The sequence below is a fragment of the Ambystoma mexicanum genome, chromosome 6p, assembly GCF_040938575.1.
Source record: "Ambystoma mexicanum isolate Mex_15411 chromosome 6p, UKY_AmexF1_1, whole genome shotgun sequence".
NCBI lineage: Eukaryota > Metazoa > Chordata > Amphibia > Caudata > Ambystomatidae > Ambystoma > Ambystoma mexicanum.
Window position 1 is genome coordinate 1,153,369,884 of NC_090935.1, and position 15,383 is coordinate 1,153,385,266.

Consider the following 15,383-nt stretch of genomic DNA (forward strand, 5'->3'; position numbering starts at 1 on the left):
GTAATGAAATGGTGTAGTCATGTTCATGGTCGGACTCGGACATGAAATGAGCTAGGACGCTAATGAGAAAGTTGCCCAGAATTGGAAATGACAATTTGTTACTTTGATGGACAAACTGTTAGAGTCCTGTCTATTAGGGGTGTTTTTGGTTAAAAACAAAAGTTGTTGCAAACAGCACATTTTAAAATACATTTGGTCTCGAATATTGCTAAAAACTGCCATCTGCCCACTGCACTAACTCGATAAACTGGCCGGCTTTGACCTAAAAACTGGCCCATTCTGTTGGGACTACCCTTAAGGTATTGCCCATAGGTTAGTCTGAGCTTGATCATGACGTTGGGGGCTAGTGTTTAGTCCAAGCATGTTGGAAGGAGATGGAGTAATAATGCGGGAGCCTCATACAGGTGTGGCCAAATTGAAAAGCAACGCTTCTTTGTTTCATGGGGATCAGGAGGGGTGGAGGTGGGGGACCGGGTGAGCACCAGCCGAGCACGCCTCTCTGCTGATAGTCGGACTAGACCATATAATAACTGCTGTGTTGTTCATTGATGTCTGTAGCGTTCCACTGCCTGTCTGCCGCACCGGCGCATTGTAGACGAGCCCAGAGTGACCACTGGATGTTGAGGAATTGGACACGGTTAAAAATAGGTAGGCTGCAATCTTAGTCTTTTTTAGTGAGTTGCTGCTTCTTGGGTGGGAAATAACTTGCTGTTATGTTAGTTAGATTTGACAGGGAACAGGTATTTGGGAGGTCAGTAAGAAGAACAAGTTACTTACCAACTGTAACGTTCTTTCAACTGGATGTTCCTCCCACGTATTTCTCATCTATGATATTCGTATCTCGCCAGCTTTGCTGCTTTGGAAAAAAGTGTTCTCGGCAGTGGGCGCTGTGCACAAGGTCGTGGCATCTGTCACCAATAGTACACATAACTTGTGCCGTGCCCATTGGCTTCAGTTCTGTTTTTTCATTGTATAGTTCGAGGAACCATGCAGGAGTGCCCCAGACTGTAAGCTCTTCAGAAACGCAAAGTGTAAATTACATAAATCGTACGGCGGGGTAGGCTGGGAGGACCGATGAGGACTACATGGGAGGAACATCCAGTCAAAGGAATGTTACAGTTGGTAAGTAACTTGTTCTTCGAATGGCTGGTGTCCTCCCACGTATTCTTAATCTATGATAGACTCACAAAGCAGTGAGACTTTAGGAGGCAGGAGTACTATTTAGACTTATCATGGATGGAATGAAGTACTGCCTTTGCGAAAAGGCCTTCCTGGGAAGAAGAGTCTAAGCAGTAATACTTAACAAAGGTATGAATTGACGCCCAAGTTGCAGCTGAGCAGATGTCAATAACGGGAACTCCCCTCTGAAGAGCCGCGGAAGTTGCTGTGCCTCTCGTAAATTGAGCCTGAAGCCCTTCCGGCGGTTCCTTTTCCGCAAGCCTGTAACACTCCCCAATAGTCAGAGTAATCCAGCGGGATATAGTCTGTTTCGTCACTGCCAAACCCAATTTAGGGCTGTATATTCCACGAAAGGTTGGTCATCTTGGCGTAATTTAGCCATTCTCGACATATAAAAACTCTGAGCCCTTTTCGGGTCTAGTCTATGTAACCTCTCCTCCTCTTTACCCAAATGAGGCAGAGGGTAGAAAGTTGTGTTATTTTTTGTGACAAGTGAAAGTCAGAAACTACTTTCGGCAAGAAAGATGGTTTAACTCTAAGGACTATCCTTATGAAAAATTGTATAAGGAGGTTTGCAGGAAAGAGCTTGCAACTCACTTACCCTGCGGGCTGATGTTAGTGACTCCAATGTAGTTAGTGGTTTAACCAATGGTTAGTTTGTACTCCAATGTAGACCAACGACCGCTGATTGTCAGATCGTTGGTATGGGCTCCCCACCCTGTGAGTGAGGCATCCGTCACTACCATTATCTCCAGCCATAGCTGCCAAAAATATTCTCCTTTTGAATATTGTCCTTGCAAGCCCACCATAGAAGGTCTTCAGTAACTCTGCTTGGAACTTGCTCAAGATCTGACATTTTCCCTGAAAACTGGGACCGCTGAGTTCTGAGGGCCCATTGAAGGAACCTCATCCTCAATCAGCCTCTGGCACCAGAAAAATGCAGGATGCAAGGAGGCTGAGCAACCTCAGAAAATCGTAGGCCGGCAGACGCTGGGCATTTTGGAATTTTGTCACCATCTGCAGAATGTGTTGAGCTCTAACCTCGGGAGGCGAGGCTTTCCCTGAGGAAGTGTCCAAGACCGCTCTGATAAACTAGAGTCTTTGGAATGGTATCATATGGGACTTCTTGTAATTGAGGGAGAAGCCCAGTCTGTGTAGGAAGTGGAAGGTGATGCTGAGATGTTCCAGGGCCTGTTCGGGAGAACGTGCCCTAATCAGCCTATCATCTAGGTTGGGGTAGACGTGAATCCCCCTATCATGAGACTCGCTACCACTACAGCCATCAGTTTGGTGAAAAAAAAACCTTGGGCCGGAGGTCAGCCCGAATGGCAGAACCCGAAACTGATAATGAGAACCACGAACGCGAACCTCAGGTACTTTCTGTGCTTGAGATGGATTGGCAAATGAAAGTAAGCATCCTGAAGGTCCAATTATACCAACCAGTCTTTGAGATGGAGAGCCTGAAGGATCTGAGAAAGGGTAACCATCTTGAACGTGTTCTTCCTGAGAAATGTATTCAAATTTCTCAAGTCCAAGATGGCTCTCAATCCTCCATCCTTCTTGGGAATGAGAAAGTAGAGGTAATACCAACCCTTGTTCCTCTCCGCTACAGGTACATGTTCTATTGCACTTTTCTCTAGCAGGGTTAAAATTTCCTGCACAAGGAGCAGATAAGGAATTTTGACAGTTGATTCCCGGTGGATGATCCTGAGGCCTTTTTAGAAAAGGAAGGCAGTAACCTTGAGCTACTGTTTCCAGTACCCAAGCCTCTGAAGTAACGCCCTGCCATTCGTGCAGATGCGGAGCGATTCTGCCTCCCACCGGGGTCTTGTGGGTCAAGGCCTCAGAGTGTCTCAGAGGCTTCAGCAGCAGCGGCTGAGGGGACAGTTGCTGCTGCTGGGGCAGATCTAGCACCCTATCCTCGTCCACCTCTACGAAATGAGGAATAGTAACGAAAAGGACAACCTCTCCAGGAAGATGAGCCTGAATAAGGTTGCTGAGATTGCCGAATGGAGGCGCTAAGGGACTTAGCCGCCTTGGAGGTCTGCAGCTTCTCCAAACTTTCATCCGCCTTGCTGTGGAACAACCGCGAGCTGTTGAAAGGCATGTTGAGAAGCCTGGCCTGCACATCCGGTGCAAACCCTAACTTTCTCAACCACGCAAATCTGCGCAGTACCGTGCTTGCAGCCATGGATCTGCTGATGCTGTCAGTATCCAGCTATGCCTGGGGAGACACTTGCATCGCCTCCTTGACTATATTCCCTTCCGTTTCTTCGCCTTCTAGAATATGTTCAGCTGCCATCTTGACACAGTGCCATAGGGTAGGAGTAAACCTGGCTAGGTTACAGGGGATCGTGGACTTTAGGGCCCTACTGCCCGAGGTAAACACCTTGCGAGCCCAAGCGTCCACTTTTTTTATCCTCTCTAGCTGGAGGAATAGAGGGTTAGGCTGACTGTCTGATGGCAGTTGCCGCCTGGACCACCAAACTCTCCGGCGTAGGGTGTCGGCGTAGGGTGTTTCCTGAGATCATTTGGGTCACGGGTTGATGGCCTATACTTTCTGGTAAAACTCCCATTGACAGCTGACCCAGATTCTGGACTCTCCCAGTTAGCTTCTACTTTCCTTTGGAGAGCCCTATGGAAAGGTAGAACTGGGTCTTTTTGGGGACCCTGATCCAGGATGTCCATCATGTCATCCTGCTCAAAGATTGGTGAGGCCCTACTCCAACCCATGTAGTGAGTGACCCTGTTCATGAGGTTTCTGTACCCTGAATCTGCATTTTCTGAAGGGTCCGGTTTAGCAAACTCCAACTCTGGTGAAATATCATTACCACTGGCAGAGTGGAGGGAGTCGCAAAGATCTTTCATTTTTGACTCTATCGATTAATTCTTCAGGTACTTCTCCTGACTCACAAAGGAAAAATATCGTCCTCTGAGGCACTTTCCTCTTCAAAGATAGAGGACATTGAGCTAAACTTTGGTACTGGTTTGTAAAAAAGATTTCCTGCACCGAAATTTGCCGCGAGGGAATCAATGGTACCACCGAGGACGTCAACGATTTCTTCTATACAGGAGAAACTCTCCCCTTTGACTTCAGCGTCGAATCGATCGGCGTTGATGGAATCGAGTGCTTATGTTTTTTTGCTGGAATCGGGGACCGACTCGAGACTCTGGTCGAAACCTTCGACGCTTTAGTCGGGTCGAGAATGACGAGTCTGCGATTTACTACTTGCCAAAGTAGTTTTCGACCTTCCTGCTCATAAAGGGGAGCGAGCGGGGTCTGACTCTTGCGGGGCTCTTTTTGAGGGGCTCGAGGCCACGTTCTCAAAGATTTGCATCAATTCCACCCTAAAAGCATTCCACTTGCTGGGGGAATCCGACATAGTCGGACATCGTATAACAACTGTGGAGGTGTCTGAGGTAGAAGTGGGAGACCTGTGGCGTCTCTTCTTCGCCTTCTTATTAGAAGAAGAAGATTGTTTCGATCGAGACCTCTTCGAGTGTGTATGGCGTGTAGAGTCTTTGGACTTACTGGATTTGTAATATATCTTCGAAGAGCCCTTCGAAGCTTCCCACCCCACCGCCAATTTACCTTTGCATTCGCGAAGAGCTTTTTCAGTCATGGATTGACCGGATCTGCAGTCGATGGTCGGGGCCCAAACACCAAAGGCAGTCGCAGTGAGGGTCTGTGATGGACATTTTTGACCCACAGTTGTGACATTTCTTAAATCTCGACTTAGGGGTAGAATGGGTCGAAGATGAAGACATTTTTTCTTGAGGGTAAAAACAAAGAGCTCTGTTATCTTGAAGCGAAGCTATTTGAAAAACGGAACTGAAGCCAATGGGCACGGCACACACTATTTGTACTACTGGTGACGTTGACACGCCACGGCAGCCCTCGAGGGACATCGACGTCACAACCTCATGCACAGCGCCCTCTGCCGAGAACATTGTTTCCGAAGCAGCGAAGCTGGCGAGATACAAAAATCATAGATGAGGAATACGTGGGAGGACACAATCCATTTGAGAGGTGTTTGTTAAAGGATTCGGATAGTAGTTTTGGAGTCTAGACAATCGCCACTGCCTTTGTAGTAAACATGAAGTAGTGGGATTTCATTTTTTTTTTTAATCGTCCATGTATACAAGTACAGTGCAGTGGCTGTGCTCACAATACAATTAATTTGGAACGTGTGCCTTGAAGTGATGGAAGCATGATGTTGGTATGGATTTCACTCATGTTAATGTGCGTCTTTCAGTGGTGCATGATGTGTGCTTGCTAGTTCAGTGTACGTGTTATGGCATGAATGAATGCAGACCCACGTGGAGCCTACGGTGTCCCCACTGCTTCCCGTGTGTGCATCTGTGGAGGCTCTAACGTGCAGCTTTGTGCCCAATCTCAGTGAAATGCGGTCATTGCCGTTCATTTCCTCTAGGTCGTTCGGAGACTAGATTTGTTTCCAGGTTTGACTCACAGGGAAATTGCTACTTTAAGTATGTGTTGCTAGCGATTAGAGGAGCTCTGTGGTCGTGGTTGAGTAAGTAGCAACCCCTGGAACTCGCAGTATATTGCTGACCAGATTCTAGGCACAAGCGCCGTATAATGAGCGGCACAAAAAGAGATTTTTTTTCTGTTTCCATCAGGCCGCTGTGAAGTTATTGCCCATCAAATTTGTAAAGATTTGTGATGCCTCGAAGAAAATCCTCTACAGCCGTTTGTAGCCAGATGAGTTGCATTGTCAGGGGAGACATTTTAGCCAATTATGTAGTCTACTTGGGCAATAGGCTTTCTCCTTTTAATGTTTTAAAAAGGCCATGCAAGCCACTGAACGAAAATCGGGTCAGTTTGTGGGTCTGCATCTTCTGCCACTGCAGTGCAGTTGGGCCACCAGTGATGTATGCTGTTTGGCAGTGTGACTTTTATTTTGACATGCTTTACCTTTGTCACAGCCTACTGGCTAGGTCCTTGATAGAAGTTAACTTGTATACATGGGTGTGTCTGCAGAAAGGCCCATTGGCACCCTAGCATGGCATGCTGGCCAGTAAGGATGCGCAGAAGTCGGACTTCATTCACAGTTACAAGCCTGCATTCCCAGCAGCATGAGTGAATCCAGGCATGTGCTCTCCTTGCCTCCTTGCCAGCGGACAGACAAGCCCTTCGCGAAGAGCGCCCCCTTGGTTCTTTTTGGATAAAGAAAATACTCGCTCATCCCTGAAGCTTTGCCGTTCTTCCCTTTTCCTTGATTGACATCTTGGTCCTCAACAAGGAAAAGTGACATTCGAAGTGCAGCAGGGCTTTGTGGATCAAGGATTGAGTATTGTTTTTCTTTTTCTTTAAACCAGCTCTTTGCATCCTTGTGTGTTTTGTGCAGTGCTACCGGCCATCTTCACTTTGGCGACACGCCGAACCTGCTGGTGATAGCAGCACCGCCTGCTTTAAAGGAACCTCTTTGCTTGTGCCCTTTCCTTGGGGAGCGGGCCATTACCGGCCAGGACGGCCCACCTCCTCGGTGAATATCGCCTCAAGAATGGTGTTGACCAGCTTCCCACAATACCCTTTTCAGTGGGTGCCATGTCTAGATTGCCCCAATTGGTTTCCACCACGAAAACAAATTCAGAGGAAAGCTGGCATAATGTCCCAAAGGTGAAGATTGTGATTCCAAAGCCCAGGACACGGCGAGTAAGAACCCCAGTGAGTAAGCCACTGTTGGGCAAGCCAAAGCAAAGTAGTCCTCGGAAAGAAACCCCTTTCCAAACCACAAAAGGCATTTCGCTTTGCCAACTGTAGCATGAAAGAAAATGGTGTCTTTGTGTCCTAGACCCTCAAACCTTCTGAAGAGGCTGTTGGAATTGTCAGAAAGACATTTTATTTAAAAACGCTTTCCCTGCGACATTGTTGCAGATGCATAATCAAGAATCCATAGTTGGGGCATGTGCAATTGAAAATAACATAAAACTGCACAATAAAACATAATTTAATAGTTCATAAGTGAAGGCGTTGCATCCACCACATAAATGTTGCCTGAGGCTTACGTGCAATTGAAAAGCACGCGGCTTTAATTCCGCGTTGTCAAGATCAATTCAACCAGAAAAAATAGTCAGAAAATGTTGGTAACCCCGGGAAAACATCTGAGCCACCAGCCGAGGGGGTGGTGTAGAAGGATAGTAAGCAAATGATTAGGCGGAAGGATAGCCACATCCACTGCACATGATTGAAGAATGGCCAAGTCAACGGACATGCCCGCAAGTTATGAAAGAAGCCAATGGGGTAAATAAATGAAATAGTAAAACGTCATCCGGAGGGCATTAGAGGAAGGGCTGAGAATATTTTCAAAGCGTGTCAAATAACTTTAAACACTAGGATCGCCAAAAACCCAGCCACCACTGAAATGACAACCAGATAAACCGCGACAAGGGATATTAAGAGAATTTTTGTGCTACTTTTTTTCTGGTTTTGGACAGCATTTATGAGCACAGAATGTATTAATGCCATTTCGTAACAATACACTTATGTAAAACAAGTAACCAAAGCTTTGGTAAAGCTTTAAGGAAGAACCAAACCTCCGAAGCAAACCTGTCCATATCATAGACCAGGTCGCCACATTTCTAACAGTAGGTTCCCAGGACCGACTCCTCCATTTCGATCCGATGAGACATCCTTCGAAACGCCTTCAGTCAGATGCAGCATCACAGCAAATACACTCATGAAGAATCTCCTCTTTTCAGGAAAATGCACTCCCCCCCCCCCCCCCCAAAAAAGCACTGACTAACATTCACTTCTGTCGGATTGTGGTGTCTCAGATGTCTGAAGGCTATAATTGTCCTCCTACAAGTTGAAAAGATATAACAGATAAGTGCTAATTACAGTGCAGTACCGATATGGTCCTATGTTCAATCAGGGATTAAACAACATTCCACCAAAAAACAGGATAAAAAATGACCTTAACTTCCTATCCTACACTGAAAGAAACAAAGGTTTATTAACAATTAATCTATTCAACCTACTACTTGGTTGAAAAGAAAGTTTGAACTCCGAGACCCACACTGAAAGTAAGTCATTCAAATAAATTGGTCCAAACACAGCAATTAAAAATGGCAAAAGTACAGGAGGCCATCCAGACTATTTTTGTTTACTGCACAGACTGGGAGTCACACTGTCCATGATCTCAAGTCTCCAAGAATTCCAAGCCAGACAGAGAAATATGTGAAAACCAAGTTATTTGGAACACAATAGCATAACCCTTTGCAGGAGAGATCCAATTATTTTAAGATCCAACTGCCCTTTACCAGATGTCTCATTAATGGTCACTGAGAAAGGTAATGAAACTTTGAATGATGCCCTCATGCTTTTCCCTGGTACCCAGGACCACATGAAGTAACAATTACATGGGCATTACCAGCTTGTAATAGGACAAACCAAGGGAAACTTTTCAAAATGTAGGCACAAAGGGCTATTGGCCGTTAGCACCTTGGGAGGGGTTGCTGGCCAATCGGGAAGCTCTGACTGCAGCCTGTACTGTACGGTGCAAGCCTGCGTTCTGAGCAGCCTGGTTGCTGCTGGCCAGCGCCCCTTTCTCCGCCCCACATTCCCCCTCGACAATTGGCAATAGTGTAGTTACCTACGAGGGTGCTAAGAGTATTTATTTATTTTTTTAACAAAAAGAAACGTACCTTTTCTGCCTGGCGGCGCTCTATCAACATCGAAAATGGACTGTGAAACAGGATGCGCCGCAGAGCTATGCAGAAAAGGAAATGTTTGTTTAAAAAAGAAATAACCACCATTAGCACCTGCGTAGATAACTATATGGGTGCTAATGGCGGGATTTCCTGAGGTGCCGGGCCAACCCTGTTGGTAACGGCATCGCCACCGACAAAGTCAGGCACTGCCTCGGCTAATATCACCTCATTATTGTGCTCTGCCAGTGCATTGTCTGCAATGGTAGTGCCAACATTCCAGTGTTCTAATATGAGATCAATACAAGAGAAGCCGAACTCCCAGTGGTCACAAATTCATGGGACTGGTCGGATCTGGTGGATATAGACACCAGGGTGGTCTGAGACATTGGAAGGTGGGCACTATTAAATGTAGGAGCGTTTACAGTCTTGGACCGTCAAGTCACCATTACAGTAGATGCATCTTAAAGCCGATGGGAATTCTGTTTAGGGTACATCGCCAATACATTGACCATGCACTATGTAGTTGAGCAATAAAACTAGAAGGGGGGACATGCATCTGAGGGGGTTTATGGCTATTGGCACCCCGGTGTGCTTTCTGTGGTGCTAATGTTTTTTTTTTTTGTTTTCTTTTTAAGTTGAGAAACCGCATGGTTGCTGTTTTTCAACTTTAAAAAACTACCCTGGGCATGCAGAGAAGGGGACTACATGTAGTCCTGTCTCCCTTCCATGCTTGCCATTCTTGTGGAGGGGAAGAGAACAGGAGCCACAGGTAAGTGTGGCCTGGGTGGGGGAGGTGAAGAGGATGAGGGGGTGTGGGAAAGGGTGGCGTGCAGGGCGCGTGAAGGCTTACTTGGAGGGAAGATGGCAGCCTCCTGCTTCTCAGGAGACACGAAGTGGGATATACTATTGGTTAAAGACTGCCTTCCAAGCTCCCTGATTGGCTAGAAGGCCCCATGGCGTCTCCTACTTGGTGCAAATAGAAGACACCACACACCAATGTCTTGGTATAGACACACTTTCAGAAGGTTCCAAGAACAAGCATGTGTTGACCAAGACAAAGAACAGGACGACAATCTCTATATGAACTAGCAGGGAGAGAAATCCACTACAGCTGCCAAGAGGCAGAGACCTACACATTGGTCTCTACAAACATTTTGAAAGGATCACATTTCCCAGGAATACCAAAGGAAAATTGCGGACTCATAAAATTGACTGCCGAAGAACAGACCTAAATGGGTAATAAGCACCCTTCAAGCACAAGGTAACCCAGACATTGACTTGTTCACATCAAGAGTAAGAAAATGTCTACAATACACATTCAGGTATGCATAAATGAAGTCCAGGAGCAATGCTGTCTTTTCCACCCACCCAGATGGTGAACAATATGAGAATATCCATGACCTGGGCAACTGACGCTTTGCTTGAACTTGAGCCAGGCAGACCTGGCATTCTCAAGTAATACAGTTGGCTATGGCTCAACACAGGAAACTGAAGCACATCGAACACTCCTGACATACAATCAAGGGAACATCACACGCGTCTTGGATGCATGGAGTCCCATAGAGAAGTGCGGAAACCAGGAAAATCTTGTATGCCAACACAAGGAAAAGATGTGTTCTTTGGTGTAATAAGGACAATTGATTGCTGCAATATTCAGAGAAGGATATTCTTGCCCAATTCGTATTCTTCATAGAATATCCAAATGTTGGTTCCACTACATACCTGTAGCATCAGTGTATGTAAACACCCATCACAATATAAAAAATCATGGTGAATAACACCATTGGGTAAGGTATTCATTCAAGGCATGCTGAAAATAGCGTACCCCCTACCTCAAGGCCAGCGCCATCCTAAGACCTTAATAATGTACTGGACAAGTTAATTTTGTTTTTTTTGGAGCAATTACACAAAACTAATATGAGATGTTTGAACAGCAATTCAGAAGAGGACCTTGAGTGTTAATCAATTAAGTAGAGGAATCGAATTGCATGCACTTTGAGTGGGCGAAGCTTTTCTAATGATGCACAAGAAATAGGAATTTCAGAGAAAACCTCCAATGCCACTGTAGTATGAACTTTCCATATTAATCGAACCATTGGGGATCTGTTTTTTTTAAAACCTTAATATAGAGCAAAAGACGTTTACATAGATTAGCCACCCCCTAAGACAATTAATTTTTGTAACGCACTTAATAAGGGTGACCAGTCTCTAAGCATGAGACTGGTATTCAAACCTCTGTTGCTTTGGGTCGCCCCGAGTTATCCTCCCTAAAAAATCATGTAATATTTTGACACAAGACTTTAAAGGGGGTTTTGTTGCTTATAGAAAACCAGCATAAGAGAAATTAGAAAAGTAAACCGGAACTAGCTAGATGGATTGCACAATGCCTCCAGAACTGTTAAATTAGCAAGAAAACCCTTGCACACACACTATAAATGCACCAGTGACGCACCCAACTTCACCTTGTAGGTCAGTACAGTGTAAGAGGCGTACAAAATAAACAGAGCAGACCCTCTTCTGGTACATCACATTTGTTCTTTAAAAAATGACAAAGTTAATGCCCAATCAAAGTGGTATAGTGGAAAGCTTGTTAACCTCATTGTTGTGTCCCATTACAGACATGCCAATGTCTCTAGAAAATTGTGTGAATAATGCAGATCAGGCTAAATTGTTTCACGCAAGCCAATTTTCTTTCTAAGGCTAGGCTGAACAGCAGCAGCCTCTCTGGTTGTATTTTGTTTGCGAGACTACATTTGATTGTTTTATGTTAATGCAACCATTAATTGAAGGCTACACCCGCGATATGGCCTGTATTACTCCTGGAGAGGAGAACGAGAACTTCCCAGTTTGTTTATTTATTTTATTTATTTATTTTTGGTTTGCTAGTCAAGTTAGTTGAAGCCCCAGAAAGGGAACAAGATCCCTTTTTGCTAAATGGAATGATTTCTCTCTTTACTGAACTAAGTTGGCCCTAAATGGTGTGGATTCCAAAGGCAGCAGCCACTAAGCCGTAAATCAAAAGAGCCGAATAGTGGTAATGCCAATTCTACAGATTGAGCTGCTTAAGTATTTTTGACTCTTGAGGCGATGTCCAATATTGGCATGAAATGTGGCTACACAGATGTTGAACAATAACCACAGAGAAGCCTAAGCTCTTGAAAATGGTGAAGAGTGGTGGTGTTAAGGACTGGGCAGAGACGCCGGTCGGGCCTCAGTGGAAGGGGCCTAACTTCATTCTTTGTAATGTGAAGGATTGGTAGCATGAAAGGACTGTTGGGGTTTGCTTTGGCCCACCAAGGTCTGCCTCTCTCAAGAGTGTCATAATGATGAGATGCCTAGCCTCTGTGTGCCCTCTTCTACTAACCAGAGTACATCATCCAATACTTTGAGGCCTCTGTAGCGTGCTTTGGAGGAATTCTGATTGAATTAATTTGTGGCAGAGGTCAAAACAGGACTACAGTTGTTAGATTAGGGTTTTCCCCACAATCTTGGATATCAGTGGAAGACTGCAACAAATTGATGTGTTACGGGTCACTTTAGGATCTATGATGATTTATTAGCAGTAGGGTTTTGTGTAGCTGCAGTGTGTATATTGGCTACGTCGGGCATCCAATGGAGGAGCATTGCACTGCAGATAGTTCATTCCCATGCCTTTCAATCATACTAACATTTTGCATGTGTGTGGTTCTGTATAATGTATTCTGTGTCTGCTCTCTGTGATTGATTGTAAGCGTATGTGTGTTTGCACCTCTGACATTTGGTGGGGGAATCACCCTTTTCTATTTAATTTCTGTGCAGAAATAGGTCAAGTGCCTGCACTCCGACCTATGCATGGGTTTACCCCCATGGCTGTGGCAATTATGTGTAGTGGAGTTCCAACCCTGTGTGTGTTTTTTCTAAAACCCTCTTGCTCTGTAGATTCTTCCTGGTCTCTGCCGACATACAGCCTGGGGTGGTATATGTAGAGAACAACCAACCCTTTTATGTTAAGCGATAAATCCGTTCAGCTATGCTCATACCCACCATTTACATTTTTTTTTCACCCGGCTCCATAAATCCCTGACCAAAGATCTGCTCATATCCCTCCTTTCCTTCCTTTGACAGCACTCCGAAATTGAAGAGAAGAGCAGAAGTCATCCAAGAGAGAGACCTCCAGTAATTCATCCCAGAAATAAAAACCTTCCCGCCAGAGGCTAGGTGGTAGTCTGAATGTCTCCTCGTCAACACCCGCAGGCCAGATGAAATCTTGTGTGTTCATCCTTCCACATGGGGACCTTGCCACTGCCCCCCTTCCGCCAAAGAGATGCCACTGCGCAGTTATTTTTAATGTTTGTAACTTCAAAAACTGAGGACTAATTATCATTAAAAATACACATTTTCAGCCACATTTGATAAATAAATCTTTTTACAATGTTTCAGTAAAGTCAAGCGATTGTTTTAACGTTACTATACAGACTTTTATGGTAAGAATTATTAAATTGTACCTTAAGTGTAGCTGAAGCTGGGACTTTTCTGTTATTCCATTCTTGAGTAGTCTGGAAAAAAAAATACGTTGATTTTCAGCGATTTTCAGATGTGAACAGAATGTCTCGCTGACATGCCAAAAAGACACAATAAGGGTTTGCATGTTAGGTTGAGACAAATTAGTAGTAAGCAACTGCCTTGAGACGTACTTGGAAGCAAGCAAGGGAAAAGCTTAGATCTTTGCTAAAACCTCACCCATGTAAGAGCAACATAAGTTACATCACAACTAATTAAAAAGTTTGTCAAAATTGAGCAACTGAATCACATACTTCCCGGTACCAAGTGATAAATAGGCTTCACTGTTAGGGTAAACTTTAGACATTCATAATATGCAGCTACCCCGCCCTCTGGCTTGAGCCTGATCTCCTTAAGTTCCGGAGTTCTCCTCTGCCTGCCTGATCTCTCCCTCTACCCTGCTAACCTCTCTCTCCACTCTATCCCTCTCTCCCTCCTTTTCCACACAGCATGCCAACTGGCGCAGGCAGTACCTCAGTCTCACATGTCCCTGACCCCTTCACCAGTCCTCCAGCACTTGCCTCAGGGCCTGCACTTGCCTCATTGCTACTGCACTCTGTGAATTACCGATTGAGAATGGCATCTCCCAGCACTTAAAAGGGAAAAAGCCCTCCTGTCGCGCTTCTCAAAATAGAATAATGACACTAATGATGAATTACAACAAAAAAATTTTTTAATTACAAGTCATTGGATTTAAGCATAGATGGAATGGACAAATCTGGATGTAGAAACAAAATCAAAAAAATAATTTTTTGTACTGGTGCTTGGGCAAAATCCAGTTAGTTTTCAAATTGTGATGTCCTTAGTTGAATGCACTAAGTATTAAATATTGAGGTAAAGATCCTGGTACCAAAAAGTTTCTGGCGTAAAGACTTCAAAAAGAAATGTGCTCATTGGCTGAAACTTGAAGTGTGCTCAGTTATCGTCACTGAGTTCACTGATGCGATGTTGTAGTCCAATTAAATTCCAAATTGTAATATCCTTAGTTGTATTCACTAGGTATTGAAATAAAAGTTCTGGTTTCAGCAGGATGATTTGTAAGAGTGATTGAGGCTCGGAAGGTTGTGGTTTTGGCAGAGCGAAGCTATATGGTTCCTCAATCCAATTAAATTTCCAAGTTTTAGTGTCCTTAGTTATATCCACTAAGTGATGTAGTATGAGTCCTGGTTGAAGCAGTGTAGTTCCACTTGAAAGGTTGTGGTTTAACAGAATGGAAACAATATGGTTCCTCTTGGAGGATTGTGGTTTGAAAAAGCGAAAACAATATGATTCCTCGACACGTGTTTCCCCGCCGCTGATGTGCGGCGGTTCTTCAGGAGGATTGTGGTATAGAACAATTGTGTTCAAATTTATGTATAAGATCAATGGTGTTGGTATAAAGGTTCTCACTCTGTGGTAGAATACGTTGTTTGGTCTGTAGCACAGGGTCTTATCACTGAGTGAACAATGTCCTGCCCGTTTCGGATTCTGCTGCCATCTCCCAGCACTTACCCAGTTTCTGACCAACAGGGCGCATCTGGATTCCCCTCCCCCTCTCCTGTACCGTCTGTGCACTTTTCATCCACCCCCGACACTCACCAGGACCTATGCCCACATAGCCCATAATCAGGCACTCATGCCCAACCAGCCACTCATCCCACTAGGATGGATTTGCAGATTTGCGGCTCCTCCCACACCTTGGAACCCATGCCCAGTGAAGGACAGAAACCTGATACTTGGCTCCCGGTTCAGACCCCACAAGACACCCAACAAAAAACACCCCATCAATCTCATCCTAATCAACCACAAGCTACCCCTATGCAGATCTTGGACAACACCCAAAAAACACCCATCAGCATAGTTGAACACCCGCTGATTAGAGGTGCTCTCATCAATGCTCGGTCGCTGGTCGCCCATGCGCTTACCATTGCAGACCTTATCTCGGCTAACAACCTCCACTTCCTGGCCTTTACTGAGACCTGGTTGCATCAGGCAGCAGGACCAGCCCTGTC

General features: G+C 45.0%; 1 protein-coding gene and 1 long non-coding RNA gene across 3 annotated transcripts in view; both read left to right on the forward strand.

Moving 5' to 3' along the window:
- Window positions 1-15,383, forward strand: part of LOC138510252 (tight junction protein ZO-2-like) — a 515,365-nt gene that overhangs the window by 403,206 nt on the left and 96,776 nt on the right. The window lies entirely within an intron of this gene.
- LOC138510253 (uncharacterized) lies at window positions 558-13,276 on the forward strand. The gene is made up of 2 exons (XR_011280351.1): window positions 558-648; window positions 12,958-13,276. It is a non-coding gene; the product is annotated as an uncharacterized lncRNA (long non-coding RNA).